Genomic DNA, 17,775 nt, shown 5'->3' on the forward strand with positions numbered 1-17,775 from the left:
CCAGAGAGCTACAGGTCAATACAGGGTTAGCCTAGAGTGTAAAAGGATCCTTCTATAGGAGATTAATATTGCATGCCCTTAGGGGTATCATCGACTCCATCTCTCCCTCCCTCCCATGAAAGCCTAGAGTAGGCAGCAACAGGAGGGAAGGGGGAATAACTGGAGGATGTGTTAGGGGCTGCCAGATGGCCTTCCATCCCTCTAATAGACTGTGGCTATTGGGAAGAGTGGGACAGAAGGGATCTGGGCACCTGCTTCCACACAACCCAAACCCAACAAATATTTATTAATAGTCTACTACATACAAGGGACTGTACTCAGTTCTGGGCTGGTAAAAACAAGCCTGAAAACAAATCCCTGCCCTTAGTAAGTTAGCAAATATCTATAAAGTCCCTACTGTGTGCCAGTACTGAACTGTGCCTTGGGGTGGAGAGAAAGGCAAAGAACCAGCTCACAAGGAGCTAAAAATAACAGGAGAAAATGCAAACAACCATATACAAACAAGATAAATACAGGACAAATTGGAGATAATCCACAAAGGGAAGATACTAGCATTAATGGGGTCCAGAGGAAGCTTCTTGTGGAAGGTGGGATTTGAGGTGAGACTTGAGGTCACAGAGAATCAAGCAACAATAAAAGAATAATCCAGGAAAGGTAGTTTGAAACCAAAATGTGAAAGACTTTAGATACCAAGCTGAGTAATTATAATAATAAATAATAAATAAATATTTTTTAAATAAATAAATACCAAACTGAGGAATCTGACATTTATCTCTTGGGCAGGGAGAGCCACTGATATTTTTTGAGCAAGAGAGGTGCGTGGTCAGATCTTGGCTTTAGGAAGATTATTTTGATATCTCTATGGAAAACAGATTAGAGAAAGGAGAGACCGGTTGGTACCTGGAAATACAAATTAGGAGGTTATCTTCAGTGATACAGCTACGTGAGCATCAATTGGTAAGCATGGATTAATTATTAAGCTGGAGATACAAAGATCCAAATTCAAGTCTGCTCTTAAGGAGATGACATTTTATCAATAAAGAAATAGAGGTTAAGGGACTCCTCCACCACCATCCAGGTGAATTAGAACTCAGTTCCTCCAGCTCCAAAGCCTGCCACCCCAGCAGACAGCTATCACCCTCTAAAAAGCTGCCAGCCTGGACAACAAAGCCTGTGGGCTGCCAGTGATCAGCCTGCCTAGAGAAGATGACTTGTGGCAGTCAGTCAGCCCCAGGAACGTTCTCCTGTGACAGTTATCATGGTGTAGCGATGGCCCTAGACTCTCCCAGGCTGTGTGGAGCTGGCACCCTGGCAGCCCTTCCAGTTGTAAACCCTACAACAAAGCGTTTGCTTGTCATCTGAAGACCTCCTGAGCTAACTTCAGGCAGATAAGCTTCTTCCCAGGATGACTTCCAAGTCATCTTGTCTTAGACTATCTAGCAAATCCAGAGGGATCTCAACCTGAACAGGTAGAGGGAAGACCCACACCAACAAAGTCACTGCTCCTCTGGGGGTTCGAAATAAAGATTAAATTAATAGGGGTTCTTGACATCTCTGATCTGGGCACAAAATGCCTTAAAGCTTGATGAGCCCATAAAATTATTAGTCTTTTTTAGCAATAAGACAGGTCGAACTGGGATCAGCTGGCATTCACACAGACTTCCAGAGACAAGGCAGGTAAGTCATCATAGATGCTAGAAGGAAACAAGCAACTAGATGGCATCACAATGTCCAGTGTCAGGAATAGGAAACCCAAGTCTAGGCACTGGGTTTTAGGGGCAGAATTTTGGTCCCTAAAATAATTTTAGGTCCAACAAAGTATTAATTTATTATATTTGCCTATATTATTTTGTTACAAGGGAGGATTCTATTGTGGGAGAGGGTAGTATGCCATTGGGAAATTGACACTGATGTGTTTTTTTAATTAAAAATTTTTATTTAATTAATTAATTTAGAATATTTTTCTATGGTTACATGATTCATGTTCTTTTCCTCCCCTCTTCCCCACCCCCCAAGTATCCAATGAGCAATTCCACTTGATTTTATATGTGTCATTGATCAAGACCTGTTTCCATTTTATCAATATTTGCACTAGAGTGATCACTTAGAATCTACATCCCCAATCATATCCCCATCAACCCATGTGATCAAGCAGTTGTTTTTCTTCCATGTTTCTATTCCCACAGTTCTTCCTCTGAATGTGGATAGTGTTTTTTCTCATAGATCCCTCAGAATTGTCCTGGGTCATTGCATTGCCACTAATGGAGAAGTCCATTACATTCAATTGTACCACAGTGTATCAGTCTCTGTGTACAATGTTCTCCTGGTTCTGCTCCTCTCGCTCTGCATCCATTCCTGGAGGTTGTTCCAGTCTCCATGGAATTCCTCCACTTTATTATTCCTTTGAGCACAATAGTATTCCATCACCAACATATACCACAATTTGTTCAGCCATTCCCCAATTGAAGGGCAGCCCCTCATTTTCCAATTTTTTTGCCACCACAAAGAGCGCAGCTATGAATATTCTTGTACAACTCTTTTTCCTTATAATCTCTTTGGGGTATAAACCCAACAGTGCTATGGCTGGATCAAAGGGCAGACAGTTTTTTAAAGCCCTTTAGGCATAATTCCAAATTGTCAACTGATGTGATTTTAAATGAACAACAATGAAATTTTAAAAAAAAGGATTATAGGACTAAGTTAGGCCCCTCATCCCAGAGAAATTGAAGAAATGAACACAGGGGCTCACTAGATAAGACAAGAACCAAGTTATGCAACAGTGGATGAGGATTAGTCATAGGAGAGAAAGAAAACAAAACAAACAAAGAATAATTATAGTGAAGTGAGAAATTCTAAAGGGGAGAGGTGAAGAGGGATTGCATTTCAGATATTACAAGGGAGTTAGGAGATGTGATTGAGTTGGGGTACAATAAGTAAGCCAGTTTGTATGTCACACATACAAAAAAATGTAAAGAATATTATATGATTATAGTGACTGATATTGGCCCAGAGAAGATGGGGGAAATGAATCTCCCTCTTTTGTTTGGAGAGATGGGGGACCACAGATATGGGGTGTTTGCATGCTATTAGAGACATTCTATCAGTTAATTTTGCTTCAAATTTTTGTTGTTTTATTCTAGTTTATTTATATCCATGTATAGAGCATATATGGCACATTAAGAAATTATTATTATTTGAAAAATAAAAGAAATTTACATAATTTCTAAAATTATGACTCTAAGTCACTGGCAATGGGATACAAATTTAGAGCATGAACCAGTAGTAAAACAACTGTGTACTAATTCCCAAACTAGTAGCTTAGGGTCCCTTATATTCCTCCTATTAGGTCCAGTAGCAAAATTAGTCCCAGAGTATAGATTAGGGATAAAAATTTCTATTGAAGCTTCATGGTCCCCCAAATCAGGACTTCTTCAGTCTCATACAATTCAATTCAACATTTATTAAATGTCTACTATGTGGAAAGCACTGGAAATCCAAAGTCAAAAATGAAATAGTACCAGCTTTGAAAGAGCTAAATGTACATAAACAAGCAGATATAAAATATAGTAAAAAATAATATGAAGTAATTTTGAGGAGAGAGTATCAATACCTGGGGCAACTGGTAAAAGCATTGTGTAAGAGATGGTCTCAGAGTTGTATTTGTGTCTCAAATCTTAGAGGTAGAAAAGAAAGGATAGCGTATTCAAGGCATGGGGAATGGTGGGAACAAAGGTATGGAGGTGAGAAATGAAATGTCTTATATATGTGTCTGATCCCAGTTCCCTTGAGGGAACTCCCTCTGGATACCATTTGCACCAATAATAGACCTTTGTCAGAAGTATAATGGAGGTGGATGAATGTAACCAAGACATGGGAATTTAGGGTAGAATGATGAGTTTGGGATTGCTCAGTGCTCCATTCATCTTCCCACATTTTATGAATAGTTTACCATGTCAGTCGACTTATGGGGTACCACAATCTGTTTTCTAGATTGTATATGACATGATATCCATGTACAGTTTTGGAAAAACTTAGCAACTGAGAGAACTGAACATATTCAACATGGAAAAGAAAGTAAAACAATGTGTTCAGATATATTAAGGAATTCTATGTGGCAGAGAGATTCATTTTTATTTTGCTTGCTTCCAAAGGACACAAGGATGATTACTGGATGAAAGTGACACAGAGGTAGATTTCAGCTCAATGTCAGAAAACTTTTCCTAATTAGAGCTGTCTAAATCCCAAAAATGAATTACTAAAGTCAAATAGAATTTATGGTAGTTTATTTTATAATAGAGGGAAGATATTAAGGAAGAGAGAGAGAGAGAGAGAAAGAAAGAGAGAGAGAGTGAGAGTTCCAGCTTCCTCTAAGACAGGTAACAATTCTAAGGCCCCAGCCAGGGGAAAGGAGTCTCAAGATGATGGACCTTTCTTGGAGGCTCACACCTTCAGAAAGGGCAAGGAAGGAAGTTGGTCTTTACACTCACCACATTGTCAGTTCAATCAGCAGATTCTTTTAACAGCCTTAACTCCAGCAGGCTCCACTCCAAGCATGTCTCTTTCTTCACTCCAAGTGACTCCCTTCAAGTGTCTCTGTTTTCACTTTTAAAGACCATTTTCTCTGGTTTCATTTCCTCTAAATTTTACATCTACCACTCACAGCTGATGCTCCACTCCAGGACTGCCCACTTTTTCACATGTGGGTCACAGACCTCCCATTCAATGTATGAAATGGGTATTCACAGCTTTTTTGTGGTTAAAATCCAAAATAGGTAGAACTTTAAGAACTGTGCTTTACACTTTGGGGATTAAAATCTAAAAATAGGCAGGGGATTACACTTTAATCTTCACAATCAAGGAAGAGCTAAATACCTTCATTGTTACAATCAGGGGAGAGCCAAATCCAATCTTCACACTTGTTAGGGATTGAACTTCCCATCAATAGAAGACTTCATGTGGAAGTTGTCGAGAATTTTGTAGAGGTAAGGGAAGTTAAACTCTAGATATGATCAAATCAAGGCAGCAAGTACTGATTAAAAGTGCCTGCTGTGTTCCAAGCATTGTACTAAGCCCTGTAAGTACAAAGAAAGGTAGAAACAATCCCTGTTTCCCAGGAGCCAATAATCTAGTGGAGGAGACCACAAGCAAACAACTACATGCAAAATATCTACCATTGAATTGAAAATTATCTTAGAGAAAATGCACAGCTATTAAGAGTAACTGGGAATAACTTCTTGCTTGGGATTTTATCTGAGGTTTGAATAAAGCCAGGAGGCAAAGATAAAAGGTTGGGGCAGAGAGCAAGGAGAGCATTCTTTCCAGGCATGGGAGAAGGGAAAACATATGAAATTTAGAGAGGTAGTGTTTTGTCTGAGGGACAACAGGGAGGCCAGTGTCCCTGGACAGCAAATGGGAGTGAATAGAAAATAAAGAATAGAAAATAGAAAAGTAGGAAGGGGCCAAGTTATGAAGGGCTTTAAAAGTCAATTTTTTTTTTTTATATTTGATAGTAGGTAATAGAGAGTCACTGAAGTTTATTGAATGGGGAAGGGGGTAGTGTAACAAGATAAAAATCTTTGCTTTTGGAAGGTCAATTGAGTGAGTGGATAAACTGGAAGCAGGAAGACCAACCTAGCAGACTATTGTAATAATTCAGGCAAGAAATGATGAGAGTCTGCATCAGGATGGTGCCTTTGACAATAATAGAGTAGCTAGGAACAGAGGAGGATTTTGGGGGGGGGTGAGGATAATGGATGTGTTGAACTTAAAATATGTAGAGGACATCCAGTTTGATATGTCTAACAGGCAGTTGCCTAGAGGTTAGAAGAGAAGTTAGGGCTGGATGGATTTGAGAATCATCTGCATAGGGATGATCATTGAATCTGTGGTAGCTGACAAGATCACCAAGTGAAAAAGTACAGGAAGAGAAGAGAACCCAGAACAGAGCCTTGGAGGACATCCACAGGGAGTGGGTATAACCTGGATGAAGATCCAGCAAAAAGAGACTGAGACAGTCGGTCAAATGAGGAGAACTTAAATAGAGTCTTAGAACCTTGAGAGAGGAGATGTTGGCAACTGGCAATGAGGACAGAGAAAAGACTGAGAAAAATGAAGAGATTATTAGCTACTTTGGAAGGAGCAGTTTCTGTGAAATGGTTGGTAGCCAGACTAGAGAGCTAAAAAGAGCATGAAAAGAAAGCAAATGGAATCAACAGTTGTAAATGATTTTCTCAGAAACTTTAGCCAGGAGAGGGAGAAGAGACAGGATCACAGCTAGGAGGGATAAATGGATTAAGGGAGGATGGGGGATGCTGGTGAGCAAACAGGAGGAAAGTAGAAAGAGAAAGATTGAAGATTAGGCAGAGAGTGGAAGTGTTAAAGAGAGCAGCTATCTGCTGGAGAAATTGGAAAGAATGGGTTCATTTGTTCAAGGGTTTGCCTTGGCAAGTAGCTTTCCCCTAGATGTCCTCTGAGGTTCCTCCAACTCTGTAATTCTATGATTCTGTTGCTGTGGCAACACCAATTCCATGCCAAGCTAGGAATAGGCACCTTTATCCTCCAGCAAGCAAAATTTCTGGGTCACATCCTCTCTCTATTGACACACAGTACATCTTCTCAAGGTGAGCATAGGGATGTGCTAGAACCATTGTTAAATTTCCAGTGTGAACAATTTCAACCTTAGAAATTGGCAAACGCTACAACTTAGAGCTTGATTTGTCATTTTGTTGATTGTCTCGACTTAAGAAGTGATGGAGAAAATGTTTAATAATGTATATTAAACGTAAAATGTGCTATGCTTTTTCAGAGAGTCAGTTTTTAAACACATACCAGCATGCCACTGTTTTCATGAATGCCAAGAACCTTCCCATGGTTCTTGAGTCCTCAAGGGTATTATTAAAGGCTCATTTTACCAACCTACTAAGTGATGTGTAGTGGTTTTGGCAAGTCTTTCATTGAAAAGTCAAGCCTGGGGAACCTTCAAAACTCAACTGGGTTTATATTCCATCAACAGTGTGAGAGCACGCATCTTGGTGAGCCTGACACATAGTAGGCATTTAATAAATGCTTATTACTTGCTTAATGGCCTCTTGACCTTGTGTCACCCCTGTTCTTTTCTTCTCTAGACTCCAAGGACTGTCTACCTGCCTTTCCATCTTGCCTCATGTTTTCTTTTTCTTTTTTATTTGTTTGTTTGTTTGTTTGTTCATTTATTTGTTTATTTTTGCCTCATGTTTCAACAGGGATTTTTTTCTCCTCCTTGATCCAGTGCAGAATGATAATCAGTCCAAGATCTTCTTCTATTCCTTCCTATCTCAGAAGCAAATACACAGCCCTTTCAAGGGTTTTTCTTTTCTTTTTTTTTAAACATTATTTTATTTGGTCATTTCCAATCAAGGGTTTTTCTTTAGGATTCTTATTAGTGACAATGAAGAAACAAGCCCAAATAACAATGAAGGAAATGATGAAAAATCTTTCATGGTTTTTATCAATGACTTGGATAAAGGCATAGCTGGCATCCTCAGGATATTTTCAGATAACAGAGCTGGGACGGATTTCTAAACTAGCCTATGACAGTCAGAATCCAAAGGGATTTGAATAGAATAGGTCATTGGGTTGATGTTTCAGTCCAATAGGATGAAAATTAACAGGCATAAGTAGTCTTGGGTTCAGAAAATCAGCTTCACAATCACAATAACTAACATTTTTATTGCATTTTTAGATTTATAAAGCACTCTACAAACACCATCTCATTTGATTCACTCAAAACTTGGGGAAATATAGGTTCTATTATTATCATCCCCATTTTATAGGAGAAGAAAATGAGGCAAATAGAAATTAAGTTACTTGTTCAGGACATGCAGCTAGTAAGTGGCTAAGACCAAACTTGAACTAAAGTCTCCTTTACTACAGACCCAATTCTCTGTCTACTCCACTACCTATCTGCCTCAAAAATATGGGGGAGAAGTATGATTAGATAGTAATTTACTGGGGAAAAATATGGGATTTTAAGTGGCATGCAAATTCAATATTTTAATTTTTTAAATTTAATTTAATATAATAACCCTAAATTTAGCTAATTAAACCCTAGGCTGCAGTATCTAAAATGAAAGAAATACTAGTCTGAAAGTCAACTTCCTTAATCAGATCAAATCTGGGATATTGTATTTAATATATTCACTCAGTATTATTGAATTCAGTGAGAAGGACATTTTAGAAAGTGCCTTGATAAATGTGAAGCCTTTCAAAGGAGCAATGGGAAGGGCCTTAAGATGAAAACATTTAACATCATTAAACATTTTAACACATGAAACATAAACATAACATATTTAAAAGGAAGTAGGTGCATAAAGCCTGGAGAAAAGAAACCTTGGAAGGCCTTTCCTTTCTGGGAGATATGATCTTCAAGCATTTTTAGCCCTTAATACATGGAAAACAGATTATTCTGCTTGGACCCCCAAATAGCAAAATTCAGAAAAATGAGTAGAAGATACAGACTTAATTTGAAGATTTAGGCTTGATATAAGGACAAGTTTCTTAAAAATTAGAGCTATCAAAGGGTTCAATAGACTCCCTTTGGGAGTAGCGGATTTTCCCTCACTGGAGGTCTTCAAGCCTGGATAATTACTTGCTGACAATATTGTGGAAAAAAATTCTTGTTCAGGTTTAGGGTAGATTGGATGGCCTCCAAGGTTCTTTCCGGCTCTGAGACTGCAATTTTCATAATAAAAATCGTGCCTTGTATCCTTTGAAATATGAATGAAGTTTAGTACTAACACAATAAGGGAATTTCAGAGGTGGCAGGTCCTTGGGGATCACTTAATCTAGTAATTTCATTTTAGAGACCAGGAAACTTCAGCATGGAGAGGGAAAGTGATGCCAAAGTCAGCAGAGTAACAGTTGCAGAGAGGAAATTCAAACTCAGGTTTTCTGACTTCCATAAAACTGCTGAATCATTGGCTTAGAACTTACAATATTTCTTCTCTCTGGGAACAAGATGAGTTCCAGAATCCGAACCACCAGTGAAAATATATATGGAGGCTAAGTAGCCCTTGTTGCCAAAGTTAGGCGAAACACAATTAACCCCATCTGTGATAATGTGGGTCTTAATTTCCTCTATCTTGCTGCTATTCCAGAACACACGGCCCAACAAAGGACAATCTTGATAACTTCACTCACCAAGATGGCGCATGAACTGGTGTCTGAAGTTTGGGGAACTATGGAACTGGGAAGTGGAGAATGAGAACTATGGGCTAGGCTTGTCTGTGCCATATTTCCATTGTGGGCAACAATTAGATTGAACTGGACCTAATGGAATTGCAGCTTCCTCTAGCCTATTTAGGGGTGATGGAGAGGTGGAAAGCTGTTAGTGTAAGAGTAATTTGGTGGAAGGCAGAGACTGGCCTTTGTATAAAAAGAAAATATGGTGATAAGAGCATATTTGGTAAGGTGGTGAAATGAGTGCTGGAGGAGGAAGGAAATTGATAGAAGCATATGTCCACTTGGGTCCAGTGTTTCATCTTGGGTCTCCTCTTCTTGTGTCTTTATTGTGGTCCAGAAATGGATAGTAGAATTTCCTAATGTCTGTATTGGTCCTGGGTCATCCTTTGTTTTGTTACTGTGGCCACACACAGTGTGTACCAAAATGGGAAACCATTGATGCTAAAGCTCTGAAATCAGATCTTGTCTAATAATCCAATTTGAATTGTGACAGCTGAGTTTGCTCCCAGTTTCCTGCTCTAGAGAAGCACTTCCCTTGCTGTGCAGGTAGTCAGCTTTTTCTTCTAATGGCTTGTCCATCTATTTGGACATCTAGTCTCTCTGACTTGGTAATTTCTAAATGAGAACTTGAGTTCATATTCCAGTTTTTATAGAACTCCTTAGGTGAAAGGATGTCTCTTACTCTTATACCCTCTCACAAGAATATGCACAAGGACAGAATAGGCAAAATATACACTCAAATGATGTCTTTACTGATAATCTACTTATCAGAGGCAGCTAGAGGGCTGAGTAGCTGAATCACTGAGCCCAGAGTCAAGAAGAGCTGTGTTCAAATCCAGTTTAGCTGTGATCCTCGGCAAGTCATTTAATTTCTGTCTGCCTCAATTTCCTCATCTGTAAAGTGTGGATCATCATAGTACCTGCCTCCCAAGGTTGTTGTGAGGACCAAATGAGACTATATGTATAAAGCACTTAAGCACATTACCTGGAACATAGTAGGTTCTATAAAATGCTTGCTCCATTTCATTCCTTCAAGATTACTGGGTCTCCAGATGGAGCACCACAGAATTCATCTTAAACACCAACATCTGTGCTTCTACCTAGCAAAGATTCTCCTAGAGATATCATCTCCGGCACTCCCTGTCCTTACTCAATTGGCTGCCATATTGGTCACCGATTTATAGAAATCTTAAGGCTCCAAATGGATTTTTAAACTGTACTCAACTCGAAGTCACAGGCATCACTAGTGGCCAGGGAAATTTTTATAAGGGAGGCAGAAGGTATGGTTTCCACTGAGATCATTGAGCATCATTAAGTATTGCTCAGGAGATAATCAACCTCATCATATTTATTTTATTTGACCTCAGTCATTTATTTTATTGGCATACTACATTGGTCCAAATACAGACTTTGTCTTATCCCAAATATGGCCATAAAACTTGGTCTTTGCACTAATATGGCTAATTGATCTTTGTACACGTACACACACACACACACTCATAGCATTCTCTTTTTTTTTAACTCTTACCTTCCATCTTAGAATCAATACAGTATATTGATTCCAAGATAGAAGAGCAGTAAGAGCTAGGCATTGGGGGTTGTGACTTGCCCAGGGTCACACAAATAAGAAGTGTCTAAGGCCAGATTTGAGCCCAGGATTTCCCTTCTCTAGCCTGGGTCTCAATCCACTGAGCCACCTGGTTGCCCCCAGAGCATTCCCTTTTATTTTTATTTTTTTTTAACCATTACCTTCCATCTTGGAATCAATACTATGTATTGGTTCCAAGGCAGAAGAGTGGTAAGGGCTAAGAGCCTTCCCTTTTAAAGAGATCTCTGTTTCAGAGCATGACCTGCTTTTGGACTCCAAAGCATCTTCCATATTTCACCACTTCTGATGGCTTATGGATTTAGAAGCTAAACCACAGCCATGTCTTGTGTTAGCTTCTCTAATTCACATGAAATTCACCGAGTCTACATAGAAATCTTAGAATTTCAGAGCAGTAAAAGACCTGAGGGATCACTTTGTCACTCCCTTGTTTTACAGATGAAAAAACTGAAGTCAGCCTAGATGAAGTGACCCAACTTGGGTCACAGAGTTAGTGGCAGAGTTGGGAATAGAAGTCAGATTCCTTTGACTTCAGTTCTCTGCATTTTTCTTCATTTCACCTTGCTATCTGCTGCAAAGTCCAGGAAACTCTCCACTTTTATACTTGTTCAGTGGGTATGTGTAAATATGTCCCCAAATTTTGGAAATAAATATATACATATGTAAGAAATTCTTAACATATACACACATGCTGCACCTATTTTTTAGTGTTATATCAACTGGAAAAATTGTAGAACTGAGGACTATCAGTGAGAACTGACAGTTATTTACATGTAGCTAGGTTGGTCCACGTTTTCATAGCCATCCACCTCTTGGTACTGAGCCATCAAGCTCAGCATTTTGTATGTTGAGAACAGTATTGACAGTATATATAATGGACCAGCTGAGACTGGAAGGGATCTGAGAGACCATCTTGTCCAACTTTTCATCTCACAAAGAAGGAAACTGAGGTTCGGTGTGTGTGTATAGATCTATACATACCTACATAAATGTGTGTGTGACACATATACGTATAAAACTTGTGGGTTCCCAGGAGTACTTCTGTGAGAGGACATTGGAACTGAAAGAACTTGGGATCACACATGGGAGAGCAGACCCTCCTGGGGATACTCCTGGGTTCTAGACTGAATCTGAGCATACCTTGTTCTCTTTAATTCTGTAAATCCTAAGGTAAGCAGAAAAATCCTTTTGTTAGACCTTGAGGATGCTGGTGAAGGAGTCACAATGCAGAGATGTGCCCTTGTCCCCAAGGTCCATTTATTCATCAAGCGATGGGACATGCCTCCATCAGTGGTGTTAGATACAGTGAAGAAACTAGCTCCTGGGTATGAGGAGAAAAAGACAGGAGGGTTAGTACCAGGACAGAGTGTTTTCCAGAGAAGTAGAGCTTATTCATTAGAGGAATGTGTGGGTACAGAGTGTAGAGTAGGAGGAGTAAATTGTGCAAGAAAATTGACTCGTGTGGAGTTTGCAGTCCCACTGAGTGGGCTATGACTCAGTGCAAGTGAGAGTGGGAGGCTGGGCTTCGCTCTGAGTGGGGGGTATCCCCCTAGACAGTGAGACTAGTATTAGAAAGCCATGATGAGCATCCTGGGGAGATTCAGTATTCTGCAGCATATCTGACTGTCACTGGCATGCCTGTGTTTCCTTATAGTTTATTATCACCCAATAATTTACATTTTTAGCAGAGTACCTGGTGAGACTTAAGGGGACCTACAGTAGAGGTAGTGAGTGGCAATATGAGATATATCCCTAAGTCTTTACTTTTTAGCATTAGTCAGTCAATGAGCATGTGAGTGCTCATGTTAAGTCATGGGGATACAAAGAAAGACAAAAACACAGAAGGACTCAAATGGCTCACTTTCTAATGGGGGAAGCAGCATGCCAAAAATTGTCCATCCAGTCTCTATATAGTGTAACATAATCACAGAAGGAAGGTACCAACAGCAGGGAAAAGGGAAGGAACAGGGGAAGGCTTCCTATAGAAAATGTGATTCAAGCTGAATCTTAAAGGAGGTAGAGAAGCCAATGTGGTGGAGGTGAAGAAGGAGAACTTTCCAAGCTTGTGACCATTAGGGAAAAGACACGTGCCAGAAGATGGGGAGTCCTTGGTGAAGAGCAGCAGTAGGAAGGTCATATACCTGGGTCATAGTATTCATGGAGAAATGAAGTGGAATAAGTCCAGAAAGGCAAGGAGGACTAGGTTGTGAAGAGCTTATTTAATCTTGGAAGAAATAAGAAGCTATTGAAGTTCACCGAGTTGGGAGGAAAGAGGAATGTGACCTGATCAAACATGCACTTTGGGAAAATCACTTTGGTAGCTGAGTGGAAGCTAGAGTGGAGATTTGATGCAGAGAGAATAAGCAACAAACACACTATTAGAATAGCACAAGAGAAGTGGGGAAGATTTAATCAGTGTGGGAAAATAAAAGGAGATCCTCAGACACTAGAGGGATGGTAGTACCATTGAGGATAACAGGGAAATTGGGGAGAAAGATAATGAAGTCTACTTTGGATATGTTGAGTTTGATTAGAGTAAAAAGAGAAGGTTCAGAAGAGAGCTGTGGGAGCTACTCATTGGTCAGTGGTCATGCCCTGAGTTAATATCCAGCAAAAGAAACTGGAAGAGTATTCAGATATATAGGAGAATCCACAGAAGACAAAATGTCATGAAAACTTAGAGTGGAGAAATATCCAGGAGGAGTAGGGGATCAGCAATGTCAGATGCTACAGAGAGGTTAAGAAGAATGAGAACTGATAAAAGACCATCCAACTTAACAATTAAAAATCACTAATGACTTTAGAGAGAGAGAGAGAACACTTATAGATGACTGGTGGATAAAGTCAGGAACCTCATTCCCTCAGGGGCCCCTCATGTCCCTTCTTTAGCTTCCTTCCCAGGCTGGTTTGCCACTTTAGTCTATGCAGAAGTCTCTTCCCTTAGATCCATGTGCTCTCTATTCTATTGCTGGTAATAAAAACATTTCAAAAACCCCAATGGGGCTTTGTACTTATTCAGTGACAGGAGAGGGGAGCTGTTGCTCTCTTCCTAGAGGACCTAGGGAGGAGAAATCTGTTTGGAAGAACCGGTGAAGACAGATAAGAATCAAATGTTTAGAAATGAGTGAGAAAAGAGGAAGTAGAAGCACTGGGTATAGATGATTTTCTCAAGAAGTTTAGCCAAGAAGGGGAAGATACATGTAGGAAAATAGCTAGTGGAAATGGATAACCAAGTGAAGGTTTTTTTTTTAACGATGGGACAGAGATGGGTATGGTTCTTTGCAACAGGGAAAGAGCAAGTAGAGAGTGGGGATGTTAGACATCCCCAATCTGCTGGACAAGACAGGATGAAATGGAATTAAGGATTTACAGAGAACTACTCCAGAGCAATTTGGAACCAGGCCCAAAGGGCTATAAATTGTGCATATCCTTTGACCCAAAGCTATCAAACAATCCCAAAGCTATCAAACAAAAAGGAAAATGACTTCTATGTATAAAAATATTGATAGCAGCTCTTCTTGTGGTGGAAAAGAATTGGAAATTGAGGAGTGGCTGAACAAGTTGTAGTATATGGTTTTGATGAAATACTTTTGTACTATAAGAAGTGACAAGACTGGTTACTCTCAGAGAAACCTTGAAAGACTTACATGAATTGATGGAAAGTGAAATGAACAGAACCTCAATAACAGCAATATGGAATCTGTGAATGACTTAGCTATTCTCAACAATACAATGATCTAAGACAATTCCAAAGAACTAATGATGAAAAATGTTAACCACCTACAAGAAAAAAATCTGAATTCAGATTGAAACAATTTTGTTTTCTTTGTTTTTCCTGTTTCTTTTTTCAACATGGCTAACATGGAAATATGTTTTGCATGATTTCACATGTATAATTACAACCACATTTCTTGCCTTCACAATTGTTAAGGGAGGGGGGGAGAGATTTGGAAGTCAAATCTAAAATGAATGTTAAAAATGTCAATAATATTTTTAAATATTTTTAAATAAATATTTTATAATTTTACATATTATATACCCTTTGGTGCATTTGGGAGGGTTTATCTTGACAAGGAGAAGGATAACTTCTTAAGCTGAGACAGGTGAAGGAAGAGCTAGTGGAGGAGAACATCTGAGTGATGTGACGTGAGAAGGAGGGGAGGAGAGGGAGTTCTTAACTAATGACTTTAATGTTTCTATCATACTTTATAAAAGAATTACAGGTTTCATAGCAAATCTAGAGTGTATATATCTGATGCTTCTTCATGGTATGGACATTCAGTTTTCAAATGATGTGCTAGTTGATATAATCAAGGTAAAACAGGTATATCATCATAGGATCATGGACTTAGAGTTGAATAGGAACTTTGAAGTCAAGTCTCATTTTTCAGATGAAGAAACTAAGGTACAGACAACTTAAGTGACTTGAACAAGGTCACACAGCTAGTGACCAGGGTGGAATTTGGACCTAGGTCTTCATGATTCCCAGTCCATTGTCCCATCCACTCTACCAGGTTGCCTCCCTCAGCTTCAAGTAGGAAACTGGGTCGCCTAAGAGGGTCCTCCAAACAACATTATCTGTGGGTTTCATGGTATCCTACGTGAAAACTAGACTGATCTCTTTTGGTTGTTATTGAGTCATTTCATTCATGTCTCACTCTCTGTGACCTCATTTGGAGTTTTCTTGGCAAAAATACTGGAGTGGTTTGCCATTTCCTTCTCCAGCTTATTTTACAGGTAAGGAAACTGAGGCAAATAGGAATACATGATCTGCCCAAGGTCTCACAGCTAGTAAGTGTCAAGGTCAGATTTGAACTCATGAACTTGAGTTTTCCAGACTTCAGGCCCAGCACTCTATACAGGGCATCATCTAGCTGCCTATGGTATGATATCTACACCAATGGAATTATAGATTCTTGAAGCATTGACATAAGTGTGAAGATTATTAGAGAATTTTAAGAAATTTTAAAAGTCCCCCCAAATCAACATTGTTCATGGGTTTCATGGGATCCTAAATTTATCTAAACTAGAGAGGATCCTTCATGTCCCATCCATAGCTTCTACCTCTGGCTCATGGGCTTGCTCCTTTATTCTGTACTCTTCCGAGTTCCCTGGCTCATATATTGTACAGGTATCCCTTCCACATTGTGGGGCTTAGGCACATGGAACCTTGTGATCCAGAAACTCCTCATAAAATTTTTTGGCCTTCCCTTCATACCAAAGAAGATGAATTTTTTCTTTCTTATATGGGGTATTTACAGTACATTTATGAGTTACTTTGGATGCTCAGGTTAAGACCTCTTCACCCTTGCCCTGCTCCCTGGCTTCTTGGAGGCTGACCCAGTCAGCCAAAGGATGCTCTTGTCTTGCTCTCAATCCTTTATGAATCAGACCAATGATCTTTTAAAAATTATTTTAATCTATTTATTCAAACCAAGAAATGCACTAGCAGAATTTTCAAGCCAGATAGTTGTAATGGAGATTAGCACATTAAGAAGAGCGAACCTCATGTCTGAAATTGTTTTTCAATGATATTTTATTTTTTCCCAATTACATAGAAAGACAATTTTTAACATTCATTTTTTTAAGTTTTGAGTTCCAGATTTTCTACCTCCTTCTCACCTCCCTCTCCCTTCCTCCCCCCTAAGAAAATAAATAAGCAATCTTGATATCAATTTTACATATGCAGTCATGCAAAACATTTTTCATATTAGCCAATTTGTAGAAAAGATATCAAACCAAAAACAAGAAGAAGAAAAAGAAAGAAAGTGCACTATAACATGTTTCGATCTGCATTCATACCTTAGTTTTTTCTTGGAGGGCAGATGCCATTTTTCATCATGGATCTCTGGGATTGTACTGATCACTGCATTGCTGAGAACAGTTAAGTCTTTCACAATTGTTCATCAAAAAATATTGCTGTCATGGTGTACAATGTTCTTCTGGTTCTGTTCATTTCACTTTGCAGTAATTCATGTAAGTCTTTCCAGATTTTTGTCATCCTGCTTGTCACTTTTTATAGCACAATAGTATTCCATCACAATTCTATGCCCCAATTGTTTAGCCATTCCTCAATTGATGGACAACCGCTCATTTTCCAATTCTTTTCTACCAAAAAAAAAGTTGCAATAAATTTTTTTACAAATAGGTCCATTCCTCCTCCCTTTTTTACCTCTTTGGGATATAGACCTAGTAATGATATTGACAGATCAAAGAATATATACACAGTTTTAAAGTACTTTAAGTATAGCTCCAAATTGCTCTCCAGAATGATTGAATCAGATCACAACTCCAATTGTCCATTTTTTCATATCCCCTCCAATATTTATAATTTTCCTTTTCTATCATATTAATCCTATAGGTGTGAGGTAGTATGTCAGAATTGTTTTTAATTTGCATTTCTCAAATCAAGTGATTTGGGGCATTTTTTCTTATGACTATAAATGGTTACATATATGTATATATATGTTTCCATCTGAAATCTGCTTGTCTATGTCCTTTGACCATTTATAAATTGGAAAATGACTTTTATTTTTTTATAAATTTGATTTACTTCTCTATATATTTGAGAAATTAACCCTTATCAAAGAAAGATACCTGCTGTAAAATTTTTCCCTAGCTTTCAGTTTTCCTTCTAATCCTGGTTATATTTTGTTCGAACAAAACCTTTTTAATATGAAAATTACCCATTTCACATTTTATAATGCTCTCCATCTCTGGTCCTACATTCTTCCCTGATCCACAGATCTGAAGAGTAAACTATTCCATGTTCCCTTAATTTGCTTATAGTATCACCCTTGATGTGTAGATCATGTACCCATCTTGACTGTTTAGTGGTATATGGTGTGAGATGTTGCAGTCCAACGGTCTGGAGACTGAGCAACCCCTTGCCAACACCACTGGTTGGCGGACCCAATTGTAACATTTGCAAGGCTGATGTTGTCTGCAGG

The 17,775-nt window shown here is 38.9% G+C and overlaps 1 protein-coding gene across 3 annotated transcripts in view; it reads left to right on the forward strand.

Moving 5' to 3' along the window:
- AP3B2 (adaptor related protein complex 3 subunit beta 2) overlaps nucleotides 1-17,775 on the forward strand; it is a 57,647-nt gene that overhangs the window by 6,504 nt on the left and 33,368 nt on the right. The window contains exon 1 of one of the 3 annotated variants that reach the window (XM_056800594.1): nucleotides 5,798-6,620. The exons of the other annotated variants lie outside the window; for them this stretch is intronic. The gene's annotated coding sequence lies outside the window, so the exon portion shown is untranslated. Of the gene's footprint in view, nucleotides 1-5,797; nucleotides 6,621-17,775 lie in introns of those variants that run through there. 3 annotated transcript variants of the gene reach the window in all.

This window comes from Monodelphis domestica, chromosome 1, assembly GCF_027887165.1.
Source record: "Monodelphis domestica isolate mMonDom1 chromosome 1, mMonDom1.pri, whole genome shotgun sequence".
NCBI lineage: Eukaryota > Metazoa > Chordata > Mammalia > Didelphimorphia > Didelphidae > Monodelphis > Monodelphis domestica.